This window comes from Pleurodeles waltl, chromosome 9, assembly GCF_031143425.1.
Source record: "Pleurodeles waltl isolate 20211129_DDA chromosome 9, aPleWal1.hap1.20221129, whole genome shotgun sequence".
In the NCBI taxonomy this organism is placed as follows: domain Eukaryota; kingdom Metazoa; phylum Chordata; class Amphibia; order Caudata; family Salamandridae; genus Pleurodeles; species Pleurodeles waltl.
In genome coordinates this window covers 231797059-231818364 of record NC_090448.1, presented here as the reverse complement: position 1 = coordinate 231818364, position 21306 = coordinate 231797059, and the positions used below count along the sequence as shown (strand labels likewise).

The window sequence follows — 21306 nt, the reverse complement described above, 5'->3', positions numbered from 1 at the left end:
TGATTTCACCAATCAGACTACTGATCGTTTAAAAGAAATTATGCCTTTAGCTTTGATTTTTTTTGCCAGATTTGATTTGTTTTGTCTCTTACCAATCACTCTCCTTTGATAAGATTCAGTTTTGGGGACTATTTGCAGAGGGATTTTTGAGCACTAAAGGAGTACCCCTGTAGGACTGTTGGATTTTGGAGCACTAAAGGTGTACCCCGTAGTACTTTTTTGCACACTTTTATATGACTTCGTGATTGACCCAAAACACATTAAATGAGAATACAATTGAAAGTCTCTTTGTGTTATGGTATGCTAATACTGATATAGATTTGAAACCTTGTTGATAAGATTTCGATAAAAATGTGCTTAAAAATGGGAATATTCAGGAAATTCTTCTGTAAAAATGAGTCTAAATAGGAAGAACTGTACATGTCTTTGCACGGTTACTATTAGGGCGTGGGGCAATTCAGTACTGAGTCACAAAGGCATGTAGGAATACGTAAAAGACTACTCTTGCAGTACTACTAACCAACTGGCTATAATAGGGAAAAAAAGCAAATGAGTCACCCACAGGAGGTCATGGGATATGTGATATCTCGTACTGAGATGTTTTCTGGATCAAAGCTCATTTGTCTCTTCTGCTGCGCCTGTGATTTTGGTGAATTGCCGTCACCAACAAAGTGGACATCTCACATCAGACAAGGAGAGTTGTGGTTAATGTGCTCAGTATCATCTATCCACCTTTAGAGAATCATTCTTTGTAGGGGCTCTGAGGGGACATCTCCTGAAGGTGAAATACATATGTTACAATATACACAGAAGCATATTTGAGTTGCCCATAGCCCATTGTCCCTTTATCTGCCCATTCTGCATTTCAAGCAAATGGTTGCATTGAAGACACTCTAGCTTGATTCACAATCTGCAATTTGTGGTAGGTATAGTTCACAAACTAAAAATGCAGTTCAAAAACCTACGGCCGGAGTCTAGACTCTTTCATTGGGAATGCTCTTCCCCTCAAATGCATTATTGACTGACCTGAAGAAATTATTGGAAGGGCTTAAATCCCACCACTTCTGATGGATATTTGTAATGTGTTGCAGCATCATCTTTATAGGTCTTGTCTGCTGCCCAATCACCATCTCTGGGGGCTTAGCCATCATAAGTGCAGCTTGTGCCTGAGGAGTGTGAGAGTCCGCTGCATTTCAATTTTTTTGACAGTTTTGTAAAGTGGTGAATACCTCATGAGGTAGCCTCAGTTAGCTGTCTTTTACAACCAAAACCAGGGCACCATTCTCTGGGTTTGCTTTAGGGCCCAAGACAACTTTACTGCACAGCTGACTGACTAGTACTAGGTAGTTTGAAGCGGATGCATTGAGAGTTTTATAAGAGCAAAAAAGTCAAATGTGTTTATGATTGGGCACTAAGGCCCTCATTATGACCTCGGCGGTCTTTTTCAAAGACCGCCGAGGAACCGCCGTGCTGAAGACCGCCAGTGCAGGCGGTTTTCCATGTGGCGTATTATGACTGCTGGCAGCCCTCCATCCATTTACGGACAGAAAGCCGCCAGCAGCCATACTGGCGGTTGCCGGGGAAGTGGAGGATGCTCCACCTCCACTGCCCCGTCATCAGAACACCGCCCACTGAATCATGTCCCATGATTTGGTGTGGCGGTGTTCTGGTGACGGGGAGCTGGCGGTGGAGCAGCCCCCACGGATCCCGTCCCCTCCCGGAGGATCAACGGACAAGGTAAGTTGATCATCCGTTAGGGGAGTGTGGGAGGGCATTGTGTGTTGTGTGCGTGCATGGGGGTGTGCGTGTGAGTATGTAGAGGGGGTGTTTGAGTGCGTGTATGCATGCGGGGGGTGTTGTGTGTATGGGAAATGTGTGCGGGTCGGTCTGTGTGCATGTCTGTTTGAATGTGTGTGGGTATGTGTTGTTGCATGTATGTGTGCGTGTAGGGGTGTGTGTCTGTGCATGCTGGGGGTGGGGGTGGGGAGAGGGTGTGTGTATGTACATGTTGGGGGTGAGGGTGGGGAGGGGGGTCCTGCCACCTTTGGGGGTGGCGGGGGAGGAGTGTAAGGGGGGAGGACTCAGGGTGGGGGAGACATGCAGTTCCAAATCACCTGAAATCCATGGCGGTATGCAGGGTTGTGAAACCGCCGGCAGTCTGGTGATGGCAGCCGGGCTGGAGACCGAAGTCTCCAGCCCAGAGGTCGTCACCGCCCTGGTGGTTGGAGTGGAGAAGTGGTGGATGACCATGGCGGTAACCGTCATGGGCATAATTCCAATTTTTTTCTGCCGGCCTGTTGGCGGTATTACCGCCACTTCTCCTCCTTCCGTCAGGGTTGTAATGAGGGCCAAAATGTTAAAAATGGTCCCAAACCAACAGCACAACCTTTTGATGCTACTACCCTTAAATAGCATTTATTTGTTATTAAAACAATTTCCTTTTGAATACATGGTTCTCATTTTCTATAGAAATACCAACTGAAAGATGAGTGGCAGACAGAGTGTAGGGTCTGTCCTGACCAGTACACATTAAAAAGGAACACATTTCTTTCTTGGTTATTTCTTTGGGGTGCAATGTATGATACCTTTCACAGACAGGCATTCTCTCATATTTCTTTTCCGCTCTGAATAGGTTGGAAGTATCAGTAAACGGGGCATCCGAACTCTATGTGCCCCTATTTGCGCTGATGAATTCAGGCTCGGTTGCTCTCTAGCCATAAATGGATCTATGTGGCATTTGGGATGCTTTTTTTATGAAATGCAGTACCGTGTTGCATATTTCCATTTTTTAACATAGCTGTTCTTGAATGCAAGCTTTCATTGGTCTCCATATTTGGCATTCAGGTGCAGGAAGCCATTTTATTAAGTTTAGACGTGAACTAGCATCCTCCCAGGTAGCAATGCCTTGCCCTGAGACACCGTTTTCTTCTCTGATAACAACAGCCGAACCGAAAAGCAGGTTCCTAATTCAGCCTGGCATATTTACTGTGACTGGTTGCCAGAATACACTCAGTCATAAAGTATTGGACACAACGTCGCCCTTTCCTGCTAACCTGAGAACCAAAAGACTCTGGGGTCAATGCTCAATTTTTATCATAGGCAGTGGATTCGTTCTAAATGAGAAGTAGACCATTTATGCCTTGCTACAGGGCATCAGTAAGTAATAGCCAAAATAAATGGATTCAAAGGTAGTGGAAGCCTACGCAGGAACAAGGCCTTTATGTTTTCACACATCCAACTGTAGCAACAAATAACGCTGCAAATTAGTACAACCCAATCTTTCAATTTATTTAATATAGCAAATGTAAAGTTAGCCCATACATTTCCTGACCACAAACCTACAGAAAAGCTGTCAGTGGATCCTTTGACATTTTTCTTTAGGACACATTGAAAAACATTTCTAAGGGTCACATTGGGCAACCTCAGTTTGCCATGCTTTTTCAATCCAGTGTTTGTGTTCTTCAGATTTTCATAAATCAAATCATTTTATAAATCTGGAGAAGCTTCTGTGAGGGACCCGAAACATTTCATATTTTAATTCCTTAAGTATAATTAATACATAATAGCCTGGTGTTATAATGTATCTAAAAAGAAGACCACTGAAAGCAGTCTTGAAAGTGAAAGGTATAAGCATTTAATAAAAATCCAAAACAGCAGTGGCAGATGAACAGGGCCTGCTGTAGATAGACATGATTAGACACAATCAAGTGTATCACCAGGGGGCGGAGCCAGAGTGCCCCAAGAGGCAGGACATTCCTTATGTGCGTCATAATGGGCGTAGGTGGGTGAAAATAACAGACTACACTCCCTAAAATAAGTATTTGCACCACCACCTGGGAAGATCACTGATTGAAGTCTCCATATTAGCAACATGTGCATCCACCCGACACACGACAGACACCACACACTGGGCACTCCCTTGACATGTAATTTGCTAATGATTCTGTCTATAATTATGCTTTGCTTGTGGCTGAAAAGTTTTCTCACATAAAGCACTTGCCACCTTGAAACAAAGATCATTTGACTACCAGAAAACCTGATCCCTCGAACATTTGCAGTGGCTATTGTACCAACTCGCTACAATTTTAAGTATTTCATCCTAGTGAGTATGGTGAAGAAGACAACAAAGTCATCCTTTGCCCATTATTATTAGCTCCCATGGGTGCAGTAGAGCATTTACACAAATTTGTCCACTTAGCAAGAAAGTTATATTTCAATGAGAAGTTCCAGAGTCACCTCAGTGTAGTGTAGAGAAATAAAATAAAAGGACCAACCAGCAATGTGAGGGAGGAACATCACGTTGTCAAATTAAAATGTTTCTTTAGAGTACTGGGTTTAATTTAAAACTGTGTTTGTATCAAACCTCTTGCTTCCTGTCTGTTGAAAGCTGCATGTGGATTCACAACTAACTTTTTAGTACAATGAATACAATATGTGTGGGTGATACCGATGGCCACAGAAGCTTAAAAGAGCAAAATAGCTTGGAACTCTACCTGAATCTGAATTTATGTGAGAATATGGCCATGGATTAACCTGGATCTGCTATTCTCCTAAAACCCTGAAACAAGCATTGACTTTATTACATAAAATACTCCTTTGTGATAGATTCAAGGGCAATGGAAATGATGCCTTTTTCACACTAAAGAAAAAAAGGCTCGAGCAATCCTGAATAAGTCTGCTCCTGACCAGGGGACCCTGAGGAATTATCACTAAGGGACTATCTACAAGTATACTCCAATCCCTGCACAAGCAGCAGTTTGTATAGAAATCCAAATTCCAGATTTCTCCTGAAATACTTCACAATAAAAAGCCTAGATAAAATGGAAAACATGCGGATTTTGATGTGACAAATGCCACCTCCCCATGTTAGGCTTCAATCCCAAGGAAAGACACTCACAATAGGAGGAATTTACTGCAGCTGGTAAATACTTCAGAGGAAGTAATGGTATTTACCAGCTGTGGCAAAAATTCCTTGCGTTTTTCAGAACTTGGAATCAGGCCCTACATGTTTAATTTGCCTTTTCATGCAAACTAATTTAATTAGTCACGTCACTATTAACCGTTAGTGAAGTGTTCTGACTTCTTATGCCCTACACCAATCATGTTTTATACCATTATTTTGCCCAGAAACAGCATTTATAAAGACTACCAATGACCTCTCTTAAAAATATTCTATGGAGTTAAGGTGTTGCATGAATATTCTTTGAGTAGTCAGTGCTCAAGCCATAAAATACTGTTGTTGTGTTTAGCTATAGAGTCCAGGATGTTGAAAAAAACAGCTTAGAGCAGGTGGGTAAATAATTGTGTGGGGAATATTTCAGTTGTGGTCCAGGGTTGTGAGAGAGGCAGAATTACAGAGAGGGTCTACTTTCAGATGGAGGAGGATTTTCTACTTCCCCCATGCTGCAGTATGTGGTTGAAGGGTGAGTGAAGCAGCTGTCTGAAGCCCACACAGATCCTTGCATTTATCTGCATCTGATGTGACGGGGTCCGGTATTTTCAGGGACAGTTTGCGGACCTCTGGGAATCTCATGGTTGTTCAGAATGGTAACCCCAGTGGAAATACCACTAGCCGTGAGTTTGCACAAACATAGGAGTAAACCAACAGGTGTAGATTGCATAGTATTTTGTAGGAATCAGGCCACATATGTTTATATAATGAATGAAGCATATTATGAAACAATCCTATTTATGTTAACTGTCTTTGTACCCCATAATGGAACTGTGACAAACTCTAGAATTCTCAAATTCAATATACACTTTTTAGGTCCTGCCTAGATAGCACATGTGTGTGTTCAAGTCCTTTTGTTTTATACCAGTGGGCTTAGAGACTGCTCGTTGCTCACCATCGGTTGGCTTCATTCTCACTCTCATTTGCTTTCTTCTTATTGACTAGATGCCATAGGCTTTCTTCCTTTTTGTGTGCCTTATTTGGGTCCTCCCAATACTCATTTATTTAGGCACTTCTTTTTTCTTTGTATTTAAGCACTCTACTGGAGTGCATCTTTTTTAGCTGGCTCCTAGTGTGCTTCTCCCTCCTCTAAGCACCTCCCACCCTCTCACTTTTGTTTCATCATTGATTGGTCCCCATCTGCCCTTTCACAGCTTTCCCCCTCACCCAACTTCCCTCCTTCCAATGTTGTTGCTTGCCCCTACTCACCCACACTCCCTCCTTCTGTTGTCATTGGTTGCCTCCACACACCTGCCCATACTCATATCATTGTTTTTGCTTACCCCCTCTTATTCATTTGGTGTCAGTTCTTGCCCCCGCTCACCTGCCCACCCTCCTTCAGTTCATCGTTGTTTGCCCCCTCTTCACCCCTCCTAGCAATCATTGTTTGCCCACTTACTCACTCCCTAAATCCATTTGTTGTTACATGCCCCCACCAGCCACTTGCCTCCATTCACCTGCCACCCCTCCATTGTCATTGCTTTCCCCCACACACCAGCCATCACTTCAGTCATTGTTGCTTGTCAGCACCCACCCACCAGAACAAAAAACACTATGATGCAGACACTGAAGGTCGCATCATAGCACTTTTCCCCCCACAACCCTCTGCTTGGCTTTTCCTGTCCCACTGCGTTGCATACTCTCTCTCTCCATTGTGCCTCCTGCTACGCCCTCCTGCCAGTGATACAAAAAAAGCTGGGGCTGCATCATAGATTTTTTGTTGTAGTGCCCACCTGAAAAAAGAGTTCAAAGTGGGAGAACTAGCAGTCAAAGAAGCTTACTTGAAACAGCTAGATATGATATCTACTATGATTTTTTAGGTTTGGATGATAATCACACCGAGAGTCTCTAAAGACTCTGCAAGTCATGTTTTTATTTAGCTATTTTCAGGATAGATTTTGTGGAATGGACAGTAAGAAGGAAAGCTAGAACGGAAATGAATTGATTTAACATTTTCTAACAAATAATCTCCTTCATTTCTAAAACCTTGGTGTCTCTTCTGGAGGATGATGCTGCCTGAGTAGCAGCTAATAGGCAATGGGTGGAACAGTCTAAGCCGGCCCGGCTGATGGAAAGATGCATACTACTGACTGCTGAGAGGTTGCAAAGTGCAGCCTGATGTGGTGCTGTGACCTTCTGGGAAATTCTAGTGAATTCAGGCTACATGTTAATAGCTAATAAACTGTCATCCCTTTCCCATAGAGAGATCTCTTCCGCAGTGGAGGAGATCGCTGACGATATGTGAAAAGTAAGTTCCACGCCCTGAAATCATGGGGTGGGGACATGTAAGGCTACACTTTTGAGTAATTTTACACTCATAAGTGGTGATTTGACTAAAGTAATGAAGGTACGGAAAAGCATAAGAGTAAACTAAACAAGTATAGATTTACTCACTTGTAGGTCTACTGTTGTGAATAGGCCCGTTTGACTGAGCATATGGCATAGTTTTGTACAACAAGTGGTAAAACAACAATAGGCTGTGTACAATAAATACTGACTAAGAAGGAGAGGATGTGGCGTAAGGACCAACTTTGGAACTTGGGGACCAGATTAGAGTCTTGACGTCAGATAAACATCCTGTGATTCTGAGCAACTCATCCCCCCTACCACCACCACCACCACACCTGTGCCTACAAGAAATGAATGTGTTGCAGTGTAATGTAGCTGGTGCTCACATGAAATGCTCCAATATCTTCGGGTTACGTTTGCCCTCTATAAAACTGTAAAAAGTAAAAAAAAATAGCCTCACAAAAGGTAGAAAGTCGTGATTCCATACAGCAAAAACAATTGGCTTATCATAGATAAAATGTTGCTGAAATAGAAGGCCCCTTCGAACAATAATGTATTGTTACCCTGGTATGTTTATCCTAAGGGTACCGCTAAAAGTATTGCACCAAAATGAATCCCTTCAGTTCAACGAAGTGATTAGTTAAGCTCTAACAGTATACAAGCGACCCCTCAGTATTTACAAATAAAACACATCGCACTAACAGTATACAAGCAACCCTCAGTATTTACAAATAAAACACATCACACTAACAGTATACAAGCAACCCTCAGTATTTACAAATAAAACACATCACACTAACAGTATACAAGCAACCCTCAGTATTTACAAATAAAACACATCACACTAACAGTATACAAGCGACCCCTAAGTATTTACAAATAAAACACATCACACTAACAGTATACAAGCAACCCTCGGTATTTACAAATAAAACACATCACACTAACAGTATACAAGCGACCCCTCAGTATTTACAAATAAAACACATCACACTAACAGTATACAAGCGACCCCTCAGTATTTACAAATAAAACACATCACACTAACAGTATACAAGCAACCCTCAGTATTTTAAAATAAAACACATCACTCCCAGCTGCTTTTGAAAGTTACCCAGGATGGAATTGTCCTGACTAGAGGAGGGATGTTTCATACCATGGATGCCCTCCCTGTGAAAGACTGCTGAAGTTTTCTTGGCCCCCATGGGCCCTGTTCCGGCTACCTTTGTATACCTCACTAGAGCAACTGCTCTCCAAGCCATTTCTGTTCACGCTTCTAAATTTTATTGATGTTAAAAACGCAATCCAGCTTTTACTGTGCGTCCCCAAGAAGGCCATTTTATTGCACTTTCTTCTTCCCTTTTGTCGTTGACTATCTGCAAGCAGCCGCTTTGTCTGTGTCACCATCAGACTAAACAAGGGGTCTGCGTCTGACACCGCATTAAATAACACTGACTCCCTGGCCCCCACATCCATGGAATGTTTGTTTCCAAAGCACCACAGTTAATTACTTGGAGAAGGCATTAAACTAATTAGGCTTTTCAAGACTCACACAAAACACACTACTTTTTTGTTCTGGCGACGAGGAAATAAATGAATAGCCTTCCTGTTGGTGGGAAAAAGCTAACGGAGGAACTTACAACAATAAATGCTTAGAATTGTTTCTCGACGCTGCAGAGGTATGATAAGAAGCAGGCCTGAATTAGCCGACATTCTTCGACGATAGGGCGATCTGGCTTTTCATCACCTGGCAGCTTTCATTCCTCGTTCGCACACAATGTTTTGGTTAATATTTGTAAGCAGAGCCCAGATTTCTTCTTCTGATAATCACAGACTGAAGTGTTCCACTCTGTAACAAGGGTTAATGCGCAATAAAGAAGCAGTGCTGTGGTGCAGATGTACTAGTTAGTATACACATATTTAAAAGTTGGATTATTGTGCTAATTTTCTAAATGTGTGTCTGTATTGCAAGAAAGACTTTCGATAGTGTTTTTGTTTATTTCTTGGCAATCATAAATTATTTTTATATTGCATTTATTACCACACTTGGCATTTTTCTAAGCATTATAAGTAGAATGCATCACCATCATCCCACGAATGATGCTCAACACACCAACCATGGAAGGTTGGAAAGCTGAGCATGCCTCATCAGGATGCAGATGTATCACCTACAGATTCTAGATGTCAGCGGCGAGGTTTGACTGGGCCACCTCTCTGGAGTTATGGGAAATGTTAATTTCAACACAACCTAAGATTGCTAGTTTGATTAACAACAAAACGAGGAAAGACTGAGCCTGTGGCCACAACTTAAACACAGGGCTTAATTCGGATGGGTTAGGCCTCTCAACTGCTTTACAGACAGTGCTTAATTTCTAAAAAAATGAATTACCACGTCCCATCGTATTTCCAGGAGTCGACTGCAGCTGGCTGACGCTGCCCCAACTTCTGCCACTGCTGCAAAATTCCAGTAACAGCAGTAGGTATATGATAGTTTTAAAAAAATATTAAATTGTCCAAAAAAATATTAAATTGTCTCTGAAGAATTCTGCTAACAAAATAGACACACAGCACCACCATGAGGTGGGTAAACATGTGCAGGTGTTTAGGAAGGGTGCATAGCACCAGTAAACACAGACACAAATTAAGCGCTGATGACAGCCTAAGTCTTTGCAAGGGTCTAACACTGGGCAAATTGATCATGTATTAATTATGTGTAGCTGAAAGTAAATCAGACATAAATATTTTGCAAGTGCTTTCTTATGAAAAATATATGGGACTTAATTAGTTATCGTTTTTGTTTTCTCGTTTCTAAATCAAAAAGCATTACAATATTTAACTGCATTTTGTCCAAGGACAATATTTTAGAGACTGTCATAATATTTTCAAATAATATTGAATTTGTGAATAGAAGCATTTACACACGTTAATTTGGGCCTAATTCATTGTGTAAGTATTGATCCAAAATGACATGTGTGCACTTTACGTACAGTACGTAAAAAGGGGCACCCTTTTTACGAACAATGATATTCAAATGTCTTTCTATAATAGTCAATATTGCCTATAAAACGAAAATCTGGATAGTTTCATTAGTTCATATCCTTTAATTATAGAGAACGAAGGGTCATTGGGTAGAACAAGTTACAACTTCCTTTCCTTGTTATGAGGATTCATGTGATTTACGTATGTATGAATTCAATAAATTAAGAAATTAAGAAATTGTGTTGATATTGTAATACCTTTCAGTTGCTAAATAAATATGTGACAATTGTTTTGCTTTTCAAGACACGCAAGCTTGCCTTTTGTGGTCTATGTGATTCCAATGGAACATTTAATACTATCTTTATTCCTGAATCCTTTTTCATTTCCATTTCTCCTTTGTTACCCAGTCAACAATGTGACAAAATGTCTTCACAAGGATTGACATTTCCAGAACATTTTTCAATTTCGAACATTGACCATATTTAGTCATCTTGACCAGAAGCTCACACTTGGACTGTATCCAAATGTATGCCGGTCTCACCACCAAAGATAAATGCCCAAAATGCCACATTCTATGTTCTGACTAGGTCAGCAGTAACCAAATAAATCCTGTCCTAAAGGTGTTCTCTGCATTCTAGTGGACAATTGCCTAGAGTTCTGGATTTTGTTCATCCACATGGGTGGTATTAGAATCATACCTCACCATGCACCTCCCTACTGCTGTAGGGCATCACATACTGAGAATCATTTTATGTATTTAAATTCAAGTACAAGTCATAATGGGACCAAAATATTAAGAGCCTTAGAGCTCAACTCTAGACTGAACTCTGAAGTAAAAGCCACAAACGGCAGCTATTGACATTCATGATTGTTGTAACTTTCTTTTGCCTGTATTTCCTATGCGGTAATCTCCTCCACTAACTGTAGCAAAATCGGAAGTAACACCACAGTCAGCATGAAGTGTTAAGCAAAACCCCCCAAAAAATGTGATCTTTTTTTACCTGACGAATGACATTGCAAACTCCACAGATTCTTTCTTGATCAGCACAATGTATCAACTCTGCTCAGAAATTTTTTCAAAGAATGGCATAATCTATGTAGCTTGCACTCTACTTGGTCAGAGTCAATAGCTCAAGTTTATTATCAACATTACTAACAAATTGAATGACTAAATGTATTGATAATCTTAAACTATTGGTGAAATGTTAATGCATATGCACAATAATTATTGAAATGTTTTCTAATTTTACTAAAAAAAAATCACAGAATATTTTCAGTTAAGAAAGATAAACCAACATGCCTGCACGTAATCTGTGCATTTATTTTACAATTAGATTTCTAATCTGATGAAAATTCGAAATCCCGGTGGACTATCTTCACACCAGAAATGTAAACTACATCAAGTGTAACATTTTCCATCAGCATCAAAAAAAGGAAATCCTGTTTATGGATCTGGACATGGCTCACGTCACCATATTAATCATTAACTCATCAAACAATATTTTTCTAAATGGCATTTACCTATACTGGCTCAAAGCCGCTTCCAAATTTGCAGTCTCATTTGCGTAGTATCTAAAAGCAATGACCTTATCAAATCTTACCATATTTAGCTGGCTTTTATCCAATCCCAGGCACCTACTTCTAAGAAGTGCCACACAAAGGCAATGCAAGATGACTTCTAGTGATGCATATATTTCTGTCCATGTACAGGATTGCTCTTCTTGCAGGACTGAACATAGAGTAAGCTTAGTGGTATCACTCAGCAAAGATAAGGTGCCATCCAATGTATTTACCATTGTCTCGGAAAGGCTTATTATTGTGTAACACTGATCCAGATATTCCTAATATTGAAGCACAATTAATGACGTCAGCTGCTGCATCTAATGAATCTTTTTATGTTTTGAGTAGTCCCTCCTGATCCAGAAAATATATGAACTCTATCTCAGCAAGTCACAGGGATCACTATTAATGTATCCATTTATTCCATAGTAATAATGGCAACACGTTCAGTGAAATAATTATATAAATGTAGGCCCTGCCAAAGTTTCTTCCAAGGAAATTCAATGTTACAATCACTTATTTAGTTGTATTACTGTAATACTTCCCATTAGGATGTCCTCAAGTCTTCCATAGATCGTTCTTTTACTCCTTCCATTATTTCATTCTATGTGCTTGCATTCTTTCTTTCTCTAATTCTACTTTTATTTTTTCATTTACTTCCTACATTTTTTATTCCTTATGCCTTTTTCTCTCTTAGTTCCTTCTTCTTTGGTCTCTTTTTCCTTCTCGCCTTTCCTTTCTGTCTTTCCTGCCTGCTGTCAATACTTCTTTTGTGCCTACCTTCCATTCTGTTACATTTCTTTCCTTATGTTTTTCTTTCCTTATTTGCATCCTTCTTTCTTTCCTTGTACACTTTCTTTTATTTGCCAGTTTAATCATTTTTCTGCTGTTGTGTTTGACTTCTCTGATATTCCTTTCGCCCCACTCCATAGCTGTGTTGTGGGATCTTTATTTCTGCAGGATGCCCTAGCTTCTGTCTTGTGACCTGGGAGTCACAGGTCAAAGTTAAGAAGGCCCATAAAAACTGCCACAGAAGCACCCTCACTGACACTGATAAAGCGGGTGCTTCACTACACTCTCGGATGAGCTAAATACCTCACCCCATCCCCAAGTTTTGTATCCTTTTTTCATAGATTTGAAGCTTTGTTGTGATATTCTTTCTTGTAATTGTAATACTCCCTCCATAGAACCTGTTTACATCGAAAAGACCACTACCTCACACTACCCTGCTCTCAAATGACTCCAAAAGATGAGGTAATGCTGAAGCTAATCATAAGAAAAAAAACTATAGGCCTACACCACACAAGACCTAAAAGAGGTATTTTGCTGCAACTATGCCTCATCTCTTTTAAATGACCTCCAAAATGATGTGATGACCAGTGGAGTAACGAAACTGGAGGACCCCCTCCTTCAAAAAAAATAGAGGGGGCCTCCCTCCAGACTCACTCAGGCCAGGTGCTGTGCTGAGTCGGCCCCCTTGAGCTTGGGGGCCCCGGCACCACAGGAGCTGTGGGGGCCTTTGCTATGCCAGTGGTGAAGGCCTGAGAGGCAAAACACTGCAAAAGTAAAGGTTCAAAGACATAGGCGTAGGCATAGATGTCCTTGAAAGTCGCTTACAAATTGGTCTAGATTAGTGCCTAATTTTAACCGGTTGTTTCCGGGGTGGGGCACCAGCACTTGTTTTTTAGGGTCGGCACTTATTTATCTGCCCCAAGCATTTACTGCGAGCAAAAGAAACATATGGGAAAGACGGAGGAAGAGAAGGCTTCAAGGTTACGCTGACTCAGTATTCCGTGCTTGCACATTTAATTGCAGCTGCCACGTGTTTTAGAGGAGAGCTTTGGGCACTGGCACATTTTTATTTACAAATTAGGCACTGGTCTAGATGTGCATAGAACTTAAGCATATGTCCACTCAAAGCCGTTTTCACAATGCTACGACAAAGTTGATGCACAACTTGCCACCAGTAAAGGTAAGAAGACTAAAAGCACAGCCTAGAGCATCACAGTCATCATCTTCTGCCCTCAATGCTGACAATAAACTGTATATGAGCAAGGAAAAAACTATCGCAATAAGGTAACCTGATGTTCACCTTACTACGTTCCATCAGAAAAGAAAGCAATGAAAACCGACATCCATTTATGCCAAGGCAGCACACGCAGAAGCTATAAACGGGTGACGACATTAATCACTCAAATAGCAAAACAAAATTAATTGATAAAGTATGCATTTAATCTCATCTCACATTCAGTGGTACCAGAGATCGTATCCTCCCTTTCTTAAATGGAAACATACTGAGTAGCATTGTTAGAAGGTTGACAGTACTACTTGATGCAGAGCATGGTGTTGAGTCACTGCTTCCTATGGACTCCTGTTCCACTGCTTTCATAGTAATTGGTGGTACAATATTGTTCTATCAATCTACGTAAGGTTCCTTTTCTACCAAACCCTATCTATGTTTCTATTCTTTTCAGTATCAAATTACGTTGTTCTCTACTAAGCCTAACCTTCTTCTTTAGCCCCATTGTGTGTCAGTGTCTTTTGTTTCTCAACTGTCAATTCTCTTTTGTTACTACATCCATCATGAGGTTTATCCCTCTCTCTCTCTCTAGTTTCAGCGTCCTCTTTCCTTTTATGTAGAATCCCCCTCACCTTTCACCTCCACCTCCAATCTCAATTTAGGCCTTGCGGTAAATAGCAGGTATAAACCTATCCAGCACAAATAAAATGTGTCAGGTGATTGATATTGATGAATTCACATTGCAGCAAGGAAAGTTAGAACAATGGGTACAAACACTGTTGAGAGTTTTGTACACTATGTTACACCCTACTTCTACACTATGTTAACAATGTGCACGTATCACTTATTTACTAAAATGCACGATGCTAAAAACTGTTTCCATCCATTTTATTATTCCAGAAACCTCTAAATAAGGACACTAGGGTCCGCTCCCCTTTCCCTCCATCTTTTCAAATATTTTTCCTCCCTTCTTCCAGTGTAAAATTCCTGCTTTCCTCTCTTAACTGTGAATTTCAATGTGTCTGTGTTCTCTTCTCCACTCAATCTATTTCCCGCCCCTCCCCCACCAAAAGTCATTTTCATATTCAGAGGCAGCTCCTCCATTGAGACGGAGGAGCATCGCCCCCCCCTGCCAGCAGAGGCAAACAAAAACTGAAATTATAATAACATGTTTATTATCATTTCATTTTTAGTTAGGAGCTGAGTCTTGGGGTGGGGTCCTAAAAAATGTTGGAAAACCAGGAGGAGTGGTGAGCACTGCTGTCAACGCACATGTCAGTTTGGCCGGCCATCTTAGGACGGCTAAACCAACATGCTCATTGACATCTCTCCAACCCAGCTGCTTTGCTGGGTGGAGAACAACAGCAGCCGTAGGCTCCCAGTACTCCTGGGAGCAAAAAACTAACCCGCTCCATCCAATGCCGATGCTGCTCTCATGGATATTACCTGCATGAGAGCAGCGTCTGGATTGGCTCTAGGGGAGTGCAGGAGCCTCAGCTTCTGTGCACATACACCAGAAGCGGCGGGCGGCGAATGATGAGAGGCAGGTAATTTTTTTTGTTTACTTTTTGCCTCACCTAACCTCTCACCACCGACCCTCACCCCACTACCTTTCTCTGGCTCCAGTCACTACTGTTCATGTTCACTCTAACTATTGTCAATTTCATGACTCCATTCAGGCATATCAAGTTCCGTTTTTAACTAGTCTAATATCAACTTCCTCTATCCTCCGTCCAGGAATTATCCAGGATTTATTTCCATTTGTCCTCCACCTTTGCTCTCTTCTGTGTTGCCTGTTTCCCACCCTCTTCTATCGGTTTCATCCTTCCTTCCATCCTCCAGAGTCCATGGCTCCCAATTTTCGAGCCCCACTTTCCTGTTGCCTTCCATTTACTTTGAATTGTTTGCTCTCCCTGTTAAGGGTCAGAATTTCACTCATTAGTCTTAGTCAGACCTCAGTGCTCATTCTTCCATGCTTCTGTTCAAGTCCATTTCTTCACATCCATTCTGGTACATCTCCCACTTGAAACACATTGTCTACTTGCAGTAGCACTTCTCATTTCAGATCTTTGCCATGCAACCATGTCCACAACCCTTTGCTGAAGCACTAGCTACCCCGGCTTCTGCCTTCAGCTGGGGTTGCCAATGAAAGATTTGGTAGTTATTATTGGTCCTGCTTAACTTTGATCTGCGAGTCATAGGTCACAAGAGAGAAACTAATACACAACTATGCAAGAAAGAATATATCACTAGACAAAGTTGTGCAGTCGAGGCTACAGGGTGGCAATGGAACCAAACATGGTTAAAAAAGAGAAAATGGAAAAAAAGGAAAGAAAGAAAGAAGCTTTCAATCAATCAGTGATTTCTAAAGCATGGCTAATCACCTGTAGGTTCCCAAGGTGCTGTTTGTGGGTGTGCGGCTCAATCAAAGAGCCAGGTCTTGAGGTCCTTCCTGAACTGCTTCAGTGATTTGGTCTGCCTGAGTTTGAGACGTAGCGTGTTCCATGTCCGGGCTGCTGAGTAGGATCTTCCTCTTGCTGTGCTTTTCTAGATCTTTAGAATGGCTGCAAAGGAAAACTGGGAAGAACAGAGTTGTCTGTTGGGTACGTAGGAGGCAAGTCGGTGGTTGAGGTATGCCAGTCCTATGTTGTGTAGTGCCTTGTAGGTGTTGATCAGGAGTTTGTATGTGGTGCGCTTGATGACTGGGAGCCAGTGTACATCTCGGAGGTGGGAGGAGATGTGGCTGTGTCGGGGGATGTCCAGGATGAGTCTGGCTGCTGCATTCTGGATTCTTTGTAGTCTTGATTGTAGTTTCTTGGTGATGCCATCTAGATGCAAATGGAAAGAGAGTGTAAAAGAAAGAAGGAAAGAAGAATGCAAAATAGTGAAGAGGGAAAGATGAACAAACAGACGAATAGAAGAATTGGTGAAACAGCTCCAGAGGCCGAAACTTAAAAGGATCGAGATCACATGTTTCAGCCTCTCAACTGTGTGGCTCAAACTGGAGACATTTTATTTTCTCTGGCTACACCCTTACATGTCCTTTTAGTGACCTTTTACTTCAATGAAGTTAGTTGTAAGTGATAATGCAATCAAATTACGTCCTCAAAAAGCCGATTATCCCAAGAAAAAAAAGACAACTTTCTTTTTATAAAGAACAACTTAAATGAAACATGTTTATAGGGATAAATTAATCAGCCTTGTTTAATACACGTTGCAACTGAGCTCTTTGATATGGTTCTACGGCAAGGGCAACCTATTCAATATAAAACGTATTTTAAATGGAAACAGCACATACTTTGGGAGAGAACTGCATTTTTACGACTTGTAATGACTTCTAAAGGGAGTGGTAGAGGAAAATGGGCGTCAGCAGGAAATTAGCTTTTACATAGAATTTCAGCCAAGTTGTACTAGCCTAAATGTCTGATTGCAGAGAAGAGTGTGGTGTCTTATGATATATGTTTTTATTGCATCACACTTCACCTTCTATTAGTTCATGGATGACATAAAACGCACTTACAGAACTTCAAATGAAATATGTCAAGGATAGCAATGGTAATATATTACTGGATAAACAGTGTCTTGAAATTGTTCGAATTAGAAAGCCAAAAAAGGTCTCTGAGAGGTCACAATGTATCCTAACACTAAAAAAATCTAGGAAAAAGAATGCGCTAGAAACTTTGTGAAATGTATGAGTATTTCTTTCCAATGAAATATTTTCATAGTTTTGTTCCAAACTCTGATCCCTCCTATGGCACTCATGTCAGTCTTTAAGCATACTTCCAGTTCTACCATTACATAGGTTTTGCAACTCATTCCAATGTCCACAGTTCATAATTAGCTCTCCAAATAGTAGTGAGTTCAGCTCTAAGATCAAGGATTCTAACGGCCACCCTAAATTAGCACTTTAAGGGAAACATCTTTTAACACACATACCTTTAGCACGCATGGCTTTATTTTGCTTGCAGATGCCTTTACCAGTGCAGATGCCTTTAGCACACATGCCTTAAACATGCATGGTAACTATAGATAAGGTATAGGTAAAGTAAGTATAAGGTATCTATCTATCTATATATATATACATATATATATATATATCAACCCCACAAGATGACTTCCATTGAGTCCTTAAGCAGGTCAGGTAGTGAGGCCCCATGCACCCCTCCCCTTTAAAAACAATCAGCACCAAAGGTTTGGCATAACCCCTCAATGTCCCAAAATAAGTGTGAATGTGAAATGAGCAGAGTAGCTGCTCATTTTAAATTCTCTGATCCAGTAGGGAGGCGCCCCATGATGCCCTACTAAGGAGTTTTTAAAAATATATTTGGATCCTGGTGGTGCCCCTAGAAAGGGCAGGGTCACCACCAAGCATTTAATGTTGTGGAGGACTGCAGGGAGTGCAGAACCACCCCCTTGCAACATTAAAAAAGCACAGAGTAAGTCTACTGGGTCATTGAATCCATAACCATAGGAGAGCATACCATGTTTTTGTAAAGCACTCCAAGCTGGAGTGCAGGGACCTCTTATGGTTGGCTTTATAGCTGGTTCGATGCATGTTGTGGCCTGAAAAAATAAGACTCAAAGACATTTTAATGCTTTATTGAAAATATTTTATGACAATCCCTTTTTTTAAACATTGCTATGTGTGAATTTATAAAATATAAGATGGGTTATTGCTATTGGTGACTTGTTTGACAAAGACAAGAGGGCTGTTTTATATATGTTTGTGTGTTGGCTCTTGATAAAGCCAATACACCAGCTTTTTAAATGTTGGTGTTTTGGCACTTTGAGAATGTCAACAGATCTGTCTTACTTAAAACAATATTCTTTATATTATTTATCACATAGTCTGCAGTGCACACCCTAGGGCAGTTAGCCAGGCCTTGTGCCCGATCCCACTCTGCTTATGGCTAAAGGCCTTGCACAGCGTGAGTTAGGGCATCCAGCCCACACTGTGCAGGTTGAAAGAATTCTTAGTTATGTTATAGAACATATGAATTTGCTGAAAAAAAAAGCAAATGTTATAATGATTTTATAGTTAGGGATTGCAGTAATAGCTTACCTTATGTATACAAAACGTAAACATTTACTGAAAAAAAGGTTTACTGGTGACCTGCTGAAGAATGTTTCAAAGAGGTCTGTTTAGCTCATTGAGATACCTTGTTGGCTTTATGAGACAACTGACATCCAGTGGGGGAAAAGAGCAAATACTTTCAAATGGATTCTAACAACTCTGCCTAGCTGGGAGTGCATGTCTGTCCGTAACTGCTGGTTTTGGTAGGACCAATTCAGGCTCCCTTCTTTTCTCTTGTACAAATGGTTTGGATGGACACATTACTGATTCCTAAGTTTATGAATACAGCTTACAGGCTTTAAAATTGTCTGGAAAAGCTTTTCCCTACCAATTACCTTTTAGTGCCGCTAGGTGGCGCCAAGTGCTTTGAGTACCGATTTGGCCTCCAGACAAGCAGCACTGGAGTATAGTAGACACTAACTGGTGCACAGACATCACTTCCTGTTCTTTTCATGCCACATCAATGTAGTACAGTGCTCTCTCAGTGTCTCGCCAAAGACATTCTTCAATTTTTTTTATTGCAGCTAGGTCAAATGTCTTTCTAAAAGGTAAAGTTGCAAGCTTAGTTGCCGGTGACATAACAAAATGCTTTACCTGAATGCTCTCAACATCTTCTGCATATGGTGTCTGTGATTGGAATGTGATTGGTCTGTGATTGGAATGATGCTGTGACACGTGTGCCTCCAGAGGAAGATGAACACGAGTGGGAGGGCAAAATGTTTTTGCATAAGACACATAGGGAGAAACCAAAGTATTGTCCCGCTTCTTATGGTAAATTGACTTCCAGGAAACATTCTCCTAAGAGAGCGTTCCTCAAAAAAATGAAAGAAGTGTCATAAGAAGCATAGGTCTATTACTTCCTTGAGGAAATGGGCTCACTCCTGGTATTGCTCGACGTCATGGCACCTTCTTCCAATGAAAAGCTCTTTCTCATTGTTGCTCTAGTGGCAAAAAAGATGTATTCAGAGATTCCAGATCCGTTGGCCAATCCAGTGCAGGTTGAGGCCATCCAGCTGACTAAGCCGAATAGGTTCAGGATGGCTCTGACGTCCTCTGGGCCACTTCCAAAGGGATACTCGTACCAGCGAGTTTGGTGACTCTGATGCCTCCACAGGCTTTAGCCCTAGGACCTAAATAAAGTCAAGGCAGGATATTGGTCCATTCTCTGCTCATTTGGGTATTAACTTTGGAGCCAATGCCACCAATGGAGCTGACATCAACACCAGCTAAGTGGCAAAAGAAAAGGATAACGTTTAACTTTTAAGGTGTTCTCTTGTCTGAGCATCTCCCCAGGGTCCAGAGATTTACCTAGTTGGAGATAATTTTCAGCTCAAACTCAAATGCTTTGGAGAATAAAGTTGATTCCCCCACAGAGGGTGAAGATTGAGAAACTAACCATCTGACATGGATAGCTGCATAGGAACATCCATGTGCCACCCATGTAACGCCACCTTGGTGCTAAGTAATGCAAAGCAGTACTTTGTGCTGCTTTGTCTTACTTTTAGGGTACTTTCTGGCGCAAAACAAGTTTTGTTCTGGAAAGTAGGTTAGGAAAAACAAACATTTTTTGTGGGCTATCCCAGCACAAAATGTTTGTAAATCTCCCCCACAATCTTTTACAATGGTAGATGAAAATACAGCACAGGCCTTAGAGGTATGTTGCCCTCAGTGGAAGCAAAGTCTATTATTTTAATATGAATAGATGTAATAATCCTCTCTGGCTCAGGTGTGGTGCTGTTCGTCCTGTTTATTGAGACCCTTCAAGATCCAGATGGCTGCACCATATTCATATGAAAAAGCAGTTTCTTGATTTGATGAAGAATCAACTGGATTGATTGAAACTGATCCTGGATTAAGGACTGGACTCTGTGAATACTGTTGCTCATTCCATGGGAACAGCTGTCACACTGTGGAAGCTTGCCCAGATGTTCTCCACTGTTGTCTCCAGAGATGTCCAAATTACCTTTATGGGTATGCCTTTTTCTAGAGAATGGCTTAAGAAAAAGACACCTTCTACTTGAAGCGTTTCAGTAACATTAGTGTTACAAGCATGACCTTTCACCCCAGCAAACATATCTGCCCACATTACTGAAAGGTCTATGGCTACTCCAGAGAAATACCAGCTCAGCAGAGACCACCTCTTCAGTCTGTTCAGCCACCCCAGCAGCAATAAACCACCTTTTACGCAGATGTTGAGCCACAAATTAGTTTGCATTCACAATGGCTTGCTAGTTCATACTTTTTTCCTATCTTCCCCTCCAGATCACTCTCCTTCCTCCATGGTACACTCGCAAGCCTACGCCTTGATGCTAATGGTGAAAGTCCAGGTCTTGCTGCATAAAGAGTTGGGCCTCTGGAACAGAGAGGCACAGAATTGTATTCTCTTCGATTCTTGTTCCCCAAGAAAGATGGAATCCTACGGCTCATCCTGAA

General features: G+C 41.2%; 1 protein-coding gene across 5 annotated transcripts in view; it reads left to right on the top strand.

The window, feature by feature from the left end:
• The window catches only part of FBLN2 (fibulin 2), a 737488-nt gene that overhangs the window by 101003 nt on the left and 615179 nt on the right, over window positions 1–21306 (top strand). The window lies entirely within an intron of this gene.